General features: G+C 44.2%; 1 protein-coding gene across 1 annotated transcript in view; it reads right to left on the bottom strand.

Moving 5' to 3' along the window:
* The window catches only part of LOC112912653 (putative pleckstrin homology domain-containing family M member 1P), a 39872-nt gene that overhangs the window by 19742 nt on the left and 3418 nt on the right, over positions 1-16712 (bottom strand). Inside the window, 3 exon segments of the mRNA XM_072746971.1 lie at positions 9505-9682; positions 11268-11514; positions 13718-13806. The gene's annotated coding sequence lies outside the window, so the exon portion shown is untranslated.

Here is a 16712-nt window from a genome sequence, read left to right as displayed (position 1 = left end):
AGAGCTAAAGACATAAAACTCTTAGAAGGAAACACGTATAGATTTGGATCAGGTGATGGTTGCTTATATGACATCTAATAGATAAGCAACCAATAAAATATAGTTAAGTTGGACTTCATCAAAACTAAAAGCTTTTGTGCTTCAAAAGGATACTATCAAGAAAGTAAAAAGACAACCCGGATAATAGGGAAAAAATTGTATATCTAAGTATTATCATATATCTGATAAAGGTCTAATATCCAGAATATACAGAGCTCTTAATAATTCAACAGCACTAGAACAAATAATTCAATTGAAAAATGGGCAAAGGATTTACAGAGAAATTTCTCTAAAGGTATACAAATGGACAGTAAGTACATGAAAAGATGCTCAATATCATTAAATAGTAGTGAAATAAAAATCAAAACCATAATAAGATACTACTTTGTGCCACTAGGATGCCAATGATTAAAAAAAGAGGATACTAAGTGTTGGCAAAGATGTAGAGAAAATGAAACTCTTACACACTGCTGGTGGAAATTTGAGATGATGTAGCTTTTGTGAAGGACAGTTTGGTAGTTCCTCAAAAAGTTAAACAAAGAGTTGCCATATGACTCAGCAATTCAACTCATGGGCATATAGCCATGAGAATGAAAAGACAATGCCCACAGTAAACTTGTACATGAATGTTCATAGCAATATTATTCATAATAGCCAAAAAGTGGGAATAAAATAAATGTCCACTAACTGATGAACAGATAAACAAACTGTGGTATATCCACACAATAGACTATTATTCAATCATGACTATAACTCGGAGGAATCTTGAAAACATACTAAGTGAAGGCAGGCAGTCACAAAAAGCCACATATTGTATGATTCCATTTATATTCAATGTCCAGAATAAGTAAATCAACAGCTAATGGGTACGGGGTTTCCTCACAGGATGAGGAAACTAAACCCACTGAAATGGACAATTTAAAATGGCAACTTTATGCTATGCGAATCATATCTCAAACAAGTGGGTAACCTATCAGATGACAGTGTAAATGTTTTGGCAGAATAGTTATGGGAGAAGACAGGTCGGTACTGGTTCTTACTCTCAGCATCACTCTAAAAATAGACCAATGAGAATCCAAGAGCACAGCTTGCAGCAAACAGGCACGGGACACAAAGGGGCAGTTTCCACAGGCAGCGAGGGAAGGGACATTTGCTAACCAACTGCATGTGTCCAAACCATTGTGACAGAATGAGACCACTTTCTGAAATGAACTAGGGAGGCAGATTTTTGACAGATGTCCCCTGTGAGGTCCCAGTCCTCATGAAGTCCTGAGAGGTTGGGTGGCAACTGGTTAAAAGCAGGGCCCCAGAATCCTGGCTTGGGCTGGCACACTGCTGTGGCCCCACATAGGTTCCTAAGTTCGTTGATTTTATTCCCTTACCCATAAAACAGGCATGCTAACAGCATCCACCTTTTGTGACTGTGGTAAAAGCTATGTGAGATAACAGGCAAAATGCTTAGGAGAGAGTCTAGCACAAAGTAAGTCCTCAATAAACAGTAACCTCAATTTGTTTCTGTGGCTGTTCTTATCATCACTGGTAAAACTGCTTAGCTTCCATGTTCATGAATATTGAAATGTAAGGAAAGGAGAATTATGGAAATATTCACTTGCATGAAAATGCTTATCAATGAACCCTAATCTGTAAGACAAATTTTATTTATTTTTTATTTTTTATTTTTTTAAAATTTTATTTATTTATGATAGGCACACAGTGAGAGAGAGAGAAGCAGAGACATAGGCAGAGGGAGAAGCAGGCTCCATGCACCGGGAGCCCGACGTGGGATTCGATCCCGGGTCTCCAGGATCGCGCCCCGGGCCAAAGGCAGGCGCCAAACCGCTGCGCCACCCAGGGATCCCTGTAAGACAAATTTTAATGACAGAGTAGACTGGGTGTTGGAATAAGAAATGCCAAGATAATTTAGAGCTTCTGAGAAATCAACGCCAAGGTCAAGGTAAAATCAAGTTCACAGAGCCTCACCAGAATCAGTGGTGGTTGTCAGGACCCAAAGAGAATAAAGAGAGATATACATCAAGTGGAGAAAAGTGCTAGAGATGAGGGGTTTTTTGTTTTGTTTTGTTTTGTTTTTTTGTGTTTTTTAAGAGATGAAATTTTGAAGAACAGGCAAAAGAAAGAAAAATTTCAAGACGTTTGAAGAAAATGCAACATTGGACTGAAACCACTCCAGTCCTTCCACTTTTGTTCTGTCTAGCTCAGGGCAGTGTTTCTCAAAAACTGTCTATTCAAAAATTCTAGAGTGCCTGGGAGGCTCAGAAGGTTAAGCATTTGCCTTTAGCTCAGGTCATGATCTCAGGATCTAGGGATTGAGCCCCACATCGGGCTCCCTGCTCATTGGGCAGTCTGCTTCTCTCTCTCCCTCTGCCCCTCCCCCCTTTATGAGGTGGTCTGGATGACCACCTCATAAAGCACCACTTCCATGCTCTTTTCCTGAGCATGTGGACTAGCGTGTTGCAGTTCATGCCACTGTCTGGTGGTCAGGGGCACTAATAAAAGCACGGAGGAGGGCTGCATATGTGAAGAATCATTTCCCCCAAGAGCAGGCCTTATGACAATGACATTTGACAAATACCACTACCCACAGTTTTGCAGCTGTGTATATAGAGATGAACAGTGGGGGAACTGATGTCACAGGATGCCAGTAGTAAAATGACAATGCTACCACCTACCGGAGCACTCATCTTATGTCTGACGCTGCTCTAAGTGCTTTAAATACCTTAACTCATTAATCCTTCTTAGCATTCTTATCCCCATTTTGCAAAGGAGAACAGCAAGGTCAGAAAGGTTGAATGCCTTGCTCAAGTCAGGGAGCTGGTTGATGGAAGACTCCAGTAGTGTGGCTCTGACTCCACACTCTTTTTTTAAATAATAAATTTATTTTTCATTGGTGTTCAATTTGCCAACATACAGAATAACACCCAGTGCTCATCCCGTCAAGTGCCCCCCTCAGTGCCCGCCACCCAGTCACCCCCACCCCCCGACCTCCTCCCCTTCCACCACCCCTAGTTCGTTTCCCAGAGTTAGGAGTCTTCCATGTTCTGTCTCCCTTTCTGATATTTCCTACCCATTTCTTCTCCCATCCCCTTTATTCACTTTCACTATTCTTTATATTCCCCAAATGAATGAGACCATGAATGTTTGTCCTTCTCCGATTGACTTATTTCACTCAGCATAATACCCTCCAGTTCCATCCACATCGAAGCAAATGGTGGGTATTTGTTGTTTCTAATGGCTGAGTAATATTCCATTGTATACATAAACCACATCTTCTTTATCCATTCATCTTTCGATGGACACCGAGGCTCCTTCCACAGTTTGGCTATTGTGGACACTGCTGCTAGAAACATCGGGGTGCAGGTGTCTCAGTGTTTCACTGCATCTGTATCTTTGGGGTAAATCCCCAGCAGTGCAATTGCTGGGTCATAGGGCAGATCTATTTTTAACTCTTTGAGGAACCTCCACACAGTTTTCCAGAGTGGCTGCACCAGTTCACAGTCCCACCAACAGTGCAAGAGGGTTCCCCTTTCTCCGCATCCTCTCTGAAATTTGTGGTTTCCTACCTTGTTAATGTTCCCCATTCTCACTAGTGTGAGGTGATATCTCATTGTGGTGTTGATTTGTATTTCCCTGATGGCCAGTGATGCAGAGCATTTTCGCATGTGCTTGCTGGCCATGTCTATGTCTTCCTCTGTGAGATTTCTCTTCATGTCTTTTGCCCATTTCATGATTGGATTGTTTGTTTCTTTGCTGTTGAGTTTAAGAAGTTCTTTATAGATCTTGGAAACTAGACCTTTATCTGATACGTCATTTGCAAATATCTTCTCCCATTCTGTAGGTTGTCTTTTAGTTTTGTTGACTGTATCCTTTGCTGTGCAAAAGCTTCTTGTCTTGATGAAGTCCCAATAGTTCATTTCTGCTTTTGTTTCTTTTGCCTTCCTGGATGTATCTTGCAAGAAGTTACTGTGGCCGAGTTCAAAAAGGGTGTTGCCTGTGTTCTCCTCTAGGATTTTGATGGAATCTTGTCTCACATTTAGATCTTTCATCCATTTTGAGTTTATCTTTGTGTATGGTGCAGGGAGTATTCTAGTTTCATTCTTCTGCATGTGGATGTCCAATTTTCCCAGCACCATTTATTGAAGAGACTTTCTTCCAGTGGACAGTCTTTCCTCCTTTATCGAATATTAGTTGACCATAAAGTTCAGGGTCTACCTCTGGGTTCTCTATTCTGTTCCATTGATCTATGTGTCTGTTTTTGTGCCAGTACCACATTGTCTTGATGACTACAGCTTTGTAGTACAACCTGAAATCTGGCATTGTGCTGCCCCCAGCTATGGTTTTCTTTTTTAAAATTCCCCTGACTATTCGGGGTATTTTCTGATTCCACACAAATCTTAAAATAATTTGTTCCAACTCTCTGAAGAAAGTCCATGGTATTTTGATAGGGATTGCATTAAACGTGTAAATTGCCCTGGGCAACATTGACATTTTCACAATATTAATTCTTCCAATCCATGAGCATGGAATCTTTTTCCATCTCTTTGTGTCTTCCTCAATTTCTTTCAGAAGTGTTCTATAGTTTTTAGGGTATAGATCCTTTACCTCTTTGGTTAGGTTTATTCCTAGGTATCTTATGCTTTTGGGTGCAATTGTAAATGGGATTGACTTCTTAATTTCTCTTTCTTCAGTCTCATTGTTAGTGTAGAAATGCCACTGACTTCTGGGCATTGATTTTGTATCCTGCCACACTGCTAAACTGCTGTATGAGTTCTAGCAATCTTGGAGTGGAGGCTTTTGGGTTTTCCATGTAGAGTATCATGTCATCGGCAAAGAGGGGGAGTTTGACTTCTTCTTTGCCAATTTGAATGCCTTTTATGTCTTTTTGTTGTCTGATAGCTGAGGCTAGGACTTCTAGTACTGAGTTGAATAGCAGTGGTGAGAGTGGACATCCCTGTCTTGTTCCTGATCTTAGGGGAAAGGCTCCCAGTGCTTCCCCATTGAGAATGATATTTGCTGTGGGCTTTTCATAGATGGCTTTTAAGATGTTGAGGAATGTCCCCTCTATCCCTACACTCTGAAGAGTTTTGATCAGGAATGGATGCTGTATTTTGTCAAATGCTTTCTCTGCATCTATTGAGAGGATCATATGGTTCTTGGTTTTTCTCTTGCTGATATGATGAATCACATTGATTGTTTTACGAGTGTTGAACCAGCCTTTTGTCCCAGGGATAAATCCTACTTGGTCATGGTGAATAATTTTCTTAATGTACTGTTGGATCCTATTGGCTAGTGTATCGTTGAGAATTTTTGCATCCATGTTCATCAAGGATATTGGTCTGTAATTCTCCTTTTTTGTGGGGTCTTTGTCTGGTTTAGGAATTAAGGTGAAGTCTGGTTTTGGAATTAAGGGCTCATAGAACAAATTAGGAAGTACTCCATCTCTTTCTATCTTTCCAAACAGCTTTAGTAGAATAGGTATGGTTTCTTCTTTAAATGTTTGATAGAATTCCCCAGGGAAGCCATCTGGCCCTGGACTTTCGTGTCTTGGGAGGTTTTTGATGACTGCTTCAATTTCCTCCCTGGTTATTGGCCTTTTCAGGTTTTCTATTTCTTCCTGTTCCAGTTTTGGTAGTTTGTGGCTTTCCAGAAATGCGTCCATTTCTTCTAGATTGCCTAATTTATTGGCGTAGAGCTGTTCATAATATGTTTTTAAAATCGTTTGTATTTCCTTGGTGTTGGTAGTGATCTCTCCTTTCTCATTCATGATTTTATTGAGTCTTCTCTCTCTTATTTTTAATAAGGCTGGCTAATGGTTTATCTTTCTTATTAATTCTTTCAAAGAACCAACTCCTGGTTTTGCTGATCTGTTCCACAGTTCTTCTGGTCTCGATTTCGTTGAGTTCTGCTCGAATCTTTATTAACTCTCTTCTTCTGCTGGGTGTAGGATATATCTGCTGTTTTTTCCCAAGCCCCTTTAGGTGTAAGTTTAGCTTTTGTATTTGAGTTCTTTCCAGTTTTTGGATGGATGCTTGTATTGTGATGTATTTCCCCCTCAGGACTGTTTTTGCTGTATCCCAAAGATTTTGAACGGTTGTATCTTTATTCTCATTAGTTTCTATGAATCTTTTTAATTCTTCCTTAATTTCCTGGTTGACCCTTTCATGTTTTAGCAAGATGATCCTTAACCTCCACGTGTTTGAGGTCCTTCCAAACTTCTTGTTGTGATTTAGTTCTAATTTCAAGGCATTATGGTCTGAGAATATGCAGGGGACGATCCCAATCTTTTGGTATCGGTTCAGACCCGATTTGTGACCCAGTATGTGGTCTATTCTGGAGAAAGTTCCATGTGTACTTGAGAAGAATGTGTATTGAGCCGAGTTTTGATGTAAAGTTCTGTAGATATCTGTGAAATCTATCTGGTCCAGTGTATCATTTAAAGCTCTCGTTTCTTTGGAGTTTTTGTGCTTAGAAGACCTATCGAGTGTAGAAAGCGCTAGATTGAAGTTACCAAGTATAAGTGTATTATTATCTAAGTATGTCTTAATTTTGGTTACTGATTGATATATTTGGCAGCTCCCACATTCGGGGCATATATGTTGATGATTCTTAAGTCCTCTTGTTGGATAGATCCTTTAAGTATGATATAGTGTCCCTCTTCATCTCTCACTATAGTCTTCGGGGTAAATTTTAGTTTATCTGATACAAGGATGGCTATCCCTGCTTTCTTTTGAGGATCATCTGAATGGTAAATGGTTCTCCAACCTTTTATTTTCAGGCCGCAGGTGTCCTTCTGTCTAAAATGAGTCTCTTGTAGACAGCAAATAGATGGGTCCTGCTTTTTTATCCAGTCTGACACCCTGCGCCTTTTGATGGGGTCATTAAGCCCATTCACGTTCAGAGTTACTATCGAAAGAAATGAGTTTAGTGTCATCATGATACCTATTCAGGCCCTGTTTTTGTGGATTGTTCCATTGGACTTCTTCTTAAAGGGGAATTTTAAGAGTCCCCCTTAAAATTTCTTGCAGAGCTGGTTTGGAGGTCACATATTCTTTCAGTTCCTGCCTATCTTGGAAGCTCTTTATCTATCCTTCTGTTCTGAATGAGAGCCTTGCTGGATATAGTACTCTTGGTTGCATGTTTTTCTCATTTAGGACGGTGAATATATCCTGCCACCCCTACTGGCCGGCCAGGTCTCTGTGGAGAGGTCGGCTGTTAACCTAATATAAGTTAGGGATTTCTTGTCTCTTGCTGCTTTAAGGATCTCCTCTTTTCTTTTTTTAAATTTATTTATTTATTTATTTATTAATTATTTATTTACTTTATTTATTTATGAGAGAGAGTGAGAGAGAGTGAGAGGCAGAGACACAGGAGGAGGGAGAAGCAGGCTCCATGCCTGGAGCCCAACGTGGGACTCCATCCCGGGACTCCAGGATCGCGCCCTTGGCCAAAGGCAGGTGCTAAACCACTGAGACACCCAGGGATCCCCGGATCTTCTCTTTATCTTTGGTATTTGCAAGCTTAACTATTAAATATCGAGGTGTTGGAACTTGCAAGCTTAACTATTAAATATTGAGGTGTTGGAATTTGCAAGCTTAACTATTAAATGTCGAGGTGTTGAACGGTTTTTATTGATTTTAGGGGGGGATCTCTCTATTAACTGGATCTGAATGCCTGTTTCCCTTCCCAGATTAGGAGCATTTTCAGCTATGATTTGTTCAAATACATATTCTGGCCCTCTGTCCCTTTCAGCGCCCTCGGGAACCCCAAGTAAACATAGGCTTTTCTTCCTCAGGCTGTCACTTATTTCCCTTAATCTATCCTCATGATCTTCTAATTGTTTGTCTCTTTTTTTCCTCAGTTTCCCTCTTTGCCATCAACTTGTCTTCTCTGTCACTCACTCATTCTTCCACCTCGTTAACCCTCGTCCTTAGGACCTCTAGTTTGGATTGCATCTCATTCAATTGGTTTTTTTTTTTTTTTTTTTATTCAATTGGTTTTTAATTTGTGCCTGATTAGATCTAAATTCTGCAGTAATGAAGTCTCTTATGTCCTTTATGCTTTTTTCTAGAGCAACCAGTAGCTTTATAATAGTGTTTCTGAATTGGCTTTCTGACATTGAATTGTAATCCAAATATTGTAACTCTGTGGGAGAGAGGACTGTTTCTGATTCTTTCTTTTGAAGTGAGGTTTTCATTCTAGACATATTGCTCAGTGCAGAGTGGCAAAAACAAGTTCTATTGGAAAAAGGAGAAAAAGAGAAGAGAAAGGAGGAAAGAAAAAGAAAAAAGAGAAAAGAAGAAAAGGAAGAAAAAAGAGAAAAAAGAGAAGAAAAAAGTAAAGATAAAAAAAGAGGGGGGCTCGGACACCAAACAAATCAAAACAAAAACAAAAAAAAAAAGTGGGGGGGAGTATCCTCGGATTCTGTATACTGTAAGTCCCTCGACTTCCCCTGGAACTTTCCAGTGCTGCTTGGTCCATAATTTGTTTTTCCCGTCTGTCTAGCTGGTCTTCTGGGGGAGGAGCCTGCTGTGCTGATTATCAGGTGTTAGCACTTGGGGGAGCTGCTCAGCCCCCTGCCTGGTGCAGGGCTCAGTGAAAGATGTTTAAGCTGCTTATCCTGGTGAGGCCACTGTGAGGCTCAGTGGGGGTTGTTTACCCCGTGAGGCCCCAGGAGGAACAACCACAGTGGCGGCGGCCAGCCCTGGAGCCCTGGATTCAGCTCCTGCAGTAACTAAGGAGCTCTTAGTCTGCAGGGGCTGTATGCTCCGGGGGCGGGGCCGCTGATCTGCTCAGCTAGGGACAGGAGCGTCCTTGCTGTCCTGGGCCCTCCTGGCCTCTGCCTGTCCCAGGGGGAGGTCGGATCCTGGGATGTGTCTGCGCTGTTGGATTCGTGCTTGCGGCCGTGCAGCCCCTCTCCACAGAGCCACTCTGAGCTGCTCCCGGGCTGCGCAGCCCCCTCTGCGCGGAGCCTCTTCCTCTGCCGATGCCGCCTCCGCGCTGCTCCCGAGGCCGCGCAGGCGCTCCGCGCGGAGCCTCTGCGGAAGCTGGTGCCGAGGTGCTCCCTGGGCTGCACAGCCCCCTCCGCAGGGAGCCTCCGCCAGAGCCGCTCCCGAGCTACTCCCAGGCCCGGCCACGCAGGTGCTGCAGCCCTTTAGGGAGCTCGGCCGCGGGGTGTGGCGCTCTCCCCGGGGCGTAGGTGCTCTGTTTTGTCCCGGGGATCCTGAGGGCATCCCCTCCCCTCCTGGGGTCCTGCTCTAACTCCCTGCAAGCGCCTTCCCCTCCGGGAAGATTGGTGAAGCTCCTGCTTCTCCAGGCGGGGCTCTCCTGTCCTGGGGACACTCGTCCAGGCCTTAGCCCAGCTCCTCGCGGATGCCTTTTGTTTCTTTATTTCTCCCCCCTCGCCCCCCCCCCCCCCCCCCCGTCTGATTAAGAAGCAGGCACTCTTCTCACCGTAGCATTCCAGCTGTTCTCTCTTTAAATCTCAGGCCGAATTCGTAGATTTTCAGGATGATTTGCAGGTGATCTAGGTAATTTGGTGGGGACAGGTGACTTGGGGACCCTACTCTTCTGCCATCTTCTGACTCCACATTCTTAACCTTTGGACTGGAGTCGTGCTACTCAGTGGTCCCTGTAATCAGACCCAACCAACACAAAAGAAGCCATTCAGGGCATCAATCCTCTATTCACAAAGCAAACTGCAATTTGATTTCCAGAAAACATTAAATTAATACCTCTCATTTGGAATGTTATGTGTTTTATACTTTATGTTTAATTTGTAGATGTCGTGATTTTAAGGTTGTAAGAGGTATAAGCACATGGTATATATGCCTAATTTTAAGTCACAAATATAATAAAATTAAGTGAACTCTTAAATGTTGATGACACTCTTTACCCTTAAGACATACCCTCTAAGAAGAGCTGGTGTCTGGGGATACGCAAAGACCAACTTCGAGCCCAGCTCTGAGATGGATGGTGCGGATGAGTATTTGTTCATTTGCATGTGTTCAGTGATTGCTGCTTTCTCACACCACTGCCCAGCACTGGTCTGTAGGTCCTGACCCTCTTCCCTCGAGTTTTCTCATCATGCCCAGGACAACACTTCCCACCCAGGGTGGACAGTCACTGATTCAATGACCTGCAGCTAGAATTTTCCAATCACAAGACTCATGAAAGATAAAAGCCAGACACATGACAAAGACACATGGCTGGCCTATGGGAGGAAGGAGGGAGAACGAGGACTCCAACAGGTGAATGAACCCAAATCACGCCACCAGCCCACTGGATAGGTAGAGATTGCTCCTTTCCAGTATGTTCTATCTAAATTCTCCCACTTAGAGGTGCCTGGGTGGCTCAGTGGTTGAGCGTCTGCCTTTAGCTTAGGGCATGATCCCAGGGTCTTGACATTGAGTCCCACATCAAGCTCCCTGAAGGGTGCCTCCTTCTCCCTACGTCTCTGCCTCTCTGTGTCTCCCATAAATAAATAAATAAAATATTTAAAAATAAATAAAATAAAAAAACAAATTCACCCGTTTAATGTTCAAAAGTTCTATGTCATGTGCTCAGTGCTCAGAAGCCGCTTCAGGGGTCTACCAGACACTGTTATGTGTGCAGTGCACTCCCAGGCATCTGATTGGATTCTCAGACAGTCCTATGAGGGAGTCTCCATTTTAAAGATGAAGAAACAACTTTGTAGAGTTAGCAGTTTAGTAGCCCCAGGAGGAACAGTGCCAGCTACTTGCTCACAGCCCAGGCACTTAGCAGCAGGGCCACAGAGGCAAGCGTCCTAGGGTCAATATTCAGATACTCTGGATTCCACTTTTTATAAAAAATGCCATACCTTGTCCTGAGTATAATATAGCTGTTGAAACATTCTAAGGCAGGGTCAGCAAACTTCTTTTGTAAAAGGGCCACATGGTAAAGGTTCTAGGCTTAGTGGACCACACATTCTCTGTTGCAACGACTGAAGTTTGCTACACTGTGGTATAGAGGTGGTTCTTGCTAAAGGTGACCAGCCATGGGCTTGAAGCACCCCCTAGCCATTGCTGAGGGCGGAGGGGCTCCTGAGGCTTAGTCTAACAAAACCCCTACCTCGCCCATCTCCGCTCTAGAACACAGAGTGTCTCTGTTGCTTTCCCATGCCGCTGGACAAGGAGAGCCCCAAGTCCCACACTCTGAAGTTCCTCCCCCACCCACAGGTCCCCAGCTAATCTCACTTGTGGGTGACAGCTTTCAGGAGGGGCCCGAAGACAGGCTGAGGAAGAGGCTTCTGGTGGGCGCTTTACTTCCTTTCCCTCCAGTCTCAGCTCGGATGTGCTTGGCGAGCAGGCCGTGGAGAAATACGGCCTCAAGGGCACTGCACATGGTGTTGGCATCTCCATCCTCGCTAGTGACCACTGTGTCCGAGGACACGTATTGCTTCTGTAACGCCTTCACGGATCCCACCAGCTTCTTCTTGATAACCTAAGAGTGTCAGACATAACACAGCTTTAGAAGATCCTGCCATGTAACTGCTTATTGCCAAATACACAAACACCCACAAATGTGTATGCATCTATGCAGTACATAGACATGGAGCAAAACTTGCATGGCTAATTATAGAAAACAAAGACAATGCATGGAGAAAAAAAGGAAAAATTATATACTTATATCATCCAGAGATAGCATTTTTTTGCAAACGTATTTTATATTTTATATTATTAAACTAACTTCAAACAAAAACAACAACAAAAAAAGGAACTGAACTTGAGTGAATTGATAGCCATACATCCTGTGTTTAAGTACTGGTTCCATCACCATTACAGCTATTGGAGCTCAGACAATCCACCTAGGGCAGCGGTGAGGCTTTTTATGACTATGACTCCATCAAGAGGCACCAAGTGCTGTTTTCAAACATGAAAATAAGAGCATAGGGACGACGCCTGGGTGGCTCAGTGGTTGAGCATCTGTCTTCAGCCCAGGGCATGATCCTGGAGTCCTGCGATTGAGTCCCACATTGGGCTCCCTGCATGGAGCCTGCTTCTCTCTCTGCCTATGTCTCTGGCTCTCTCACTGTCTCTTATGAATAAATAAATAAAATCTTAAAAAAAAAAGAAAGAAATAAAACAAGAGCATGGTATACACTGAGAAAGATACAACACCTGGCATAGGCCCAGGTTAGTGTCAGCTTTGTCTGTCACCAGCTGGGTCACCTCAGACATTTCACTTAACCTCGCTGAGCTTAATGTCCTCATCCATTAAATGGAAAAAAATTACCTCCTGAACTTCAGCACTGTAGGGCATTACCTTGAGGGCAGGACTTGTCTTTTAATCATCTTTGTGTTCTCAACACTTGGCACAGTTCCCGGCACATATAAGTAGTCAGTGAATTTTTGTTGAGTAAGTAAATTATAAAATACATATACATAAAATCCTTTGGAAATTTAAAGGCAGTTCAGGCATAATCTGAGCATGTCAACATGTCCTGAGTGTTTTGAAAAGGACTAGAAGGGAATGCAGAAAAACTGGTTGGAATTATTAGCTGATAGAGTTATGGATAAATATTTTACTGTTTTATTTTTATTTTAGCCCAAACAGTTCATGTTCTCTGAAAAGTCCAAGTTCTTTTCTTACAACAGCTTGAATGAGGCATAATTTACATAGCATAAAATTCACTATTTAGAGTACACAATTCAATGTTTTTTGGCATATTCACAGAATTGTGAAACTATAGCCACTACCTAATTTTAGAACATTTTCATTGCCTCAGAAAGAAACACTGTGCCCATCAGCAGTCACTCCCTGTACCTCTCTCCCCCCACCCCAAGCAACCACTCATCTACTTTCTATCTTTGTGGATTTACCAATTCTGGACTGTTTGCCTAAGTGAAGTCATATAGGGTGTAGCCTCCTGGATCTGACTTCTTTCACTTGGCATGTTTCCAAGGCCTGTCTATGCTGTGGCACGTAACAGGACTTCATTCTTCTTTACTGCCAAAAATATTCCATTGTGTGGACACCCCACATTTTATTTACCCATTCATTGATTTAATAGACATTTCGGTTGTTTCCACTTTTTGGCTATAATGCTGCTATGAACATTCAAACACAAGTTTTTGTGTGGACAGACGTTTTCAGTTCTCCTGGGTACATACCTAGGGGTGGAACTGCTGGGTTGTGTGTTGACTCCAGGTTTAACTTTTTGAGCAACTGCCATACCTTCCCATAATGGCTGTACCATTTGACATTCCTGCCAGCAGTGTGCCAAGGTTCTAATTTCTCTACAACGTCACCACTTACTATTATGTCATTTTGATTTGAGGCGTCCCAGAGAGTGTGGAGATGTCTCTTGTGATTTTGAATGCATTTGTCTAATGTCTAGTGATGTCAGGCATCTTTTCATGTACTTATGGGTCATACCTATCTCTGCTTTGGAGAAATCCTTGCTCTTTAGGTTCTTTAGGTAGCCTATGTTAAATCATGACCATTTTTTTTGTAAATTCCCATTTTATCACCAAAAAGATGTTCTAGAAAGGGCAGGATCTCCTCAGAGCCTGCTCCTGCTATAGCTTTCTCAGCCTGAGGCCTCACTTTCCAGACAATACTCGTTCATTTCAAAGTGAGAAAAATCAATGAAATGGCTGTCCTGGGCATTCTTCCCCACCGTTGAGCCTCCCTTGCTGCCTACCGGGATGGCAGCCCGGGGGTCCAGTCCATTCTCCACCACTGAGAGCATTTCCACTCACACAGCAGCTCCCTCGGAGAATCACATGACACCTGCAGAGACAGATGGTGGCCAGATTAGCAAGTTCCAGCTCACCACCCTGAGCCAATTCTTCCCTCTACCCAGAGCAGGCAGCATTAGGTCAGCCCATCTTCCTCAAACTGCAGCGCAAGGGCCTTTGAATACAAAAGTAAAATCTAAGAGTGGATTTGAAGGAAGGAAATGAGGAAGGAAAACAAATCTGAGGGCTTGGTCCCCTCCAAGCAATCACGGAAAGGGCTGTGGACTCCACACCAAATGGTTGCACCAAAAGGTAGGCATGAAAGGCTGATTCAGACACAGAGCTAAGGTGCAAGAGGGATACTGCAGCGGAAGGTGCTGAGAGCCCACAAGGACCAGGAAGCAGGGGCTCACAATTAATATTCGGGGCCTGGGCCCTGCAACTGCCCCCTCTGACTCCTGTCCCAGTCTAGTGTCTGCCAGCTCAGACAGCGACAGGGACAACTGAAACAGCTTCCGAAGGTGGGCGGGGAGGAGGGGGGCTCTCTTGCTACACATCTGCTTTCCTTTAGGCACAAGGATCTAGGCTAGAGCAGCACAGCGACATGTCTAAAGGGAAAAAATATGGGTCTGACTCTCGATTTGCCAGTGACCAGCACTAGGCATGCTGGGCCACCGATAACATCAGACCTCTTAAATGCAGATATAAATGCGGAAGATGCCTAGCACAGGGCCTGAGGATACCAAGGAGAAATGCCATCTACAACCCTAGTGTATGTGGCCATCCAAACCTGCAGGCAAAAGAATGTCAGTGCCTGAAAGAGTATGTGCAAATAATTGGAAGTAGATCCCTCAGGGTAAATCCCTCAGGGCTCCAGCTTCCTGGGCAGGGGGGGGGGCAGTGTTTGAGGTGAGGAAGCTTTAACCTGAGCCTGAGGGGGCTGCTGCCTGGCCTGGCTCCTCCCCAGCCACTTGGATTGACCAGGATGGGGCAGGCACCTTCCCATCTAAATAGATCACTAATTACCCCAAGCTGAGCATGAGGGGGCACCAGAAAGGTAAGTCATCGCTATCTCAAAAACTCATGGCCCAAAAAAGTTAATAAAACCAAGGCATGGTTAATGGATTTTGTACTGTTTACATATATTGCTTCTTGCATTCCTCCTAATCACCCTAGGAGAGCTGTTGTACTATCTTGATCTAACAGATAAGAAATAGAAGCAGACCCAGATCAAGGAACTTCCCAAGAAGCCAGGGCTGATAAGTAGCAGGCTCCAACACTTCCCACCAGGACAACATCAATCCTTCTGGAAGAGATGAGTGTGAGCCAGGGGTAAGGGGTGGGTGGGGCAGAAGCAGAGGGTTCTGGGAGGAGGGCTTCTCAGGTGGGGGCCCAGGTGAAGGGGAGCAAGGGAATACCAAGGTCAGTTTGGTAGCAAAGATTTACAGAACAGTGGAGCAGACAGAACAGCAGAGTGGCCCTAAATGATGTTAGATGCTCTGACTCAAGCCCTGGACTTTGGAGCTGGCCAAGGACCCAGAGCCAAACTTCCAAAGGAAGGACACACAGACGGAGGCAGGTGTGTGTGGAGGATGGCCCCCGCAGAATTAGCTTTGGCCAGCACATGACAGACCACCAGCAAGCTACCCTCCTCCCCAGCCACATCCCCTGTCTGACTGCCTCTCCCTTTACCACATTCCCGGCTCCTATTCACCTGGAGTCCTATCCTCCTCTGTAGACCAGGTCCATGCTCTGGCCACCATGGCTACAGGAAAAGAGGATGGGATGCAGTCTGAGTCCCTCCTGAAATTGTGTCTGATCCTAGAGGCAGGGTTCCTTCAATGCTACCCCGTGCAGCCCCGCATCAAATCCAGGTTCTCAGGCTCCAAGACCCTGGCATCCAATCCCTTTCAGCAATTTCAGAAGGCTAGGGCCTCCCTTCAGGCCTGTCCTTCTAGACAGAGACTCAAGTTCCAAAGATGCCATTCCCTCAGCCAGCCTTATGACTTGGACCTCAACAATCTGAATAGTAGATCCATTAAGGGCTCATTAATTAATTAACCAAAATAATAGAGTATTCATTGGAGGGATGGAGGCTTATTAGTGAGTGCGTGGTCTGGCTAAGACAGGGTCTGCTAAACAAACAGAGTCAACTGATGATGAGAGGTCAGAGCAGGGCTGGATAGGACACAACTGCAGCCTAAAACAAAGTGTCAGAAAAGTCACAAAATGACAACAGCACAGAGAAATCCAGGAGGCCAGCCACTTGACAATTCACAAAATAGGACTGAGACTTTGGGGTCAGGCCAAAGTTAAGGGTGTACCTTTCTCTGCAGGTAGCCAAAGCACCCTACCTAGACCTTTCCCACAATGCCTCAGGGAGGCAGGAAACTGGCTCAGAGGCAGGACGTGACAATCTATGACGTGAGATCTCTGGGCTTCGGGTCTCCTGAATGCTAGATCAGCATTCCAGCAGGATCTTGGGTGGCCTAGACCCCCAATCTACTATCCTATGGGACTAGCACCACTTCCTATCCTCAGGACAATCTTCACTAACACCAAGAACCAAACCAAAGAGGGGGTGTCTCTTCAGGAGACCTGGGCTGAGAAGAGCAAATAGAGAGCTTCAAACATACCTGGTGCCATTGATCAGAAAAGGTGAGTGGCATCTGCCTTTATAAAACTCCAAGACACCCTAAGTCTACCTCTGCCCCTCAGTACGTATTCACCGTGGCATAGGATCTCATTCTCTAATATTTTTTAATTCTTAAAACAATCCTGTGAGAGGAGGATGATTATCCCCCATTACACAGAGGAGAAAACTGAGGCTCAGTACAAACAGGCCTCAGGTAAGGGACAGAATTCTCTGATTTCTTCATTCCAGGTCCTGTGCCTTTCACCAGATCAAACTGTGTCAGGTCCTTGGTTCAAAGAGTTGCAGGCAAATTTATTACTCAT

This window comes from Vulpes vulpes, chromosome 2 (assembly GCF_048418805.1).
Source record: "Vulpes vulpes isolate BD-2025 chromosome 2, VulVul3, whole genome shotgun sequence".
NCBI classification, from domain to species: domain Eukaryota; kingdom Metazoa; phylum Chordata; class Mammalia; order Carnivora; family Canidae; genus Vulpes; species Vulpes vulpes.
The sequence above is the reverse complement of the archived record's forward strand: the minus strand, read 5'-3'. Positions and strand labels throughout refer to the sequence as shown.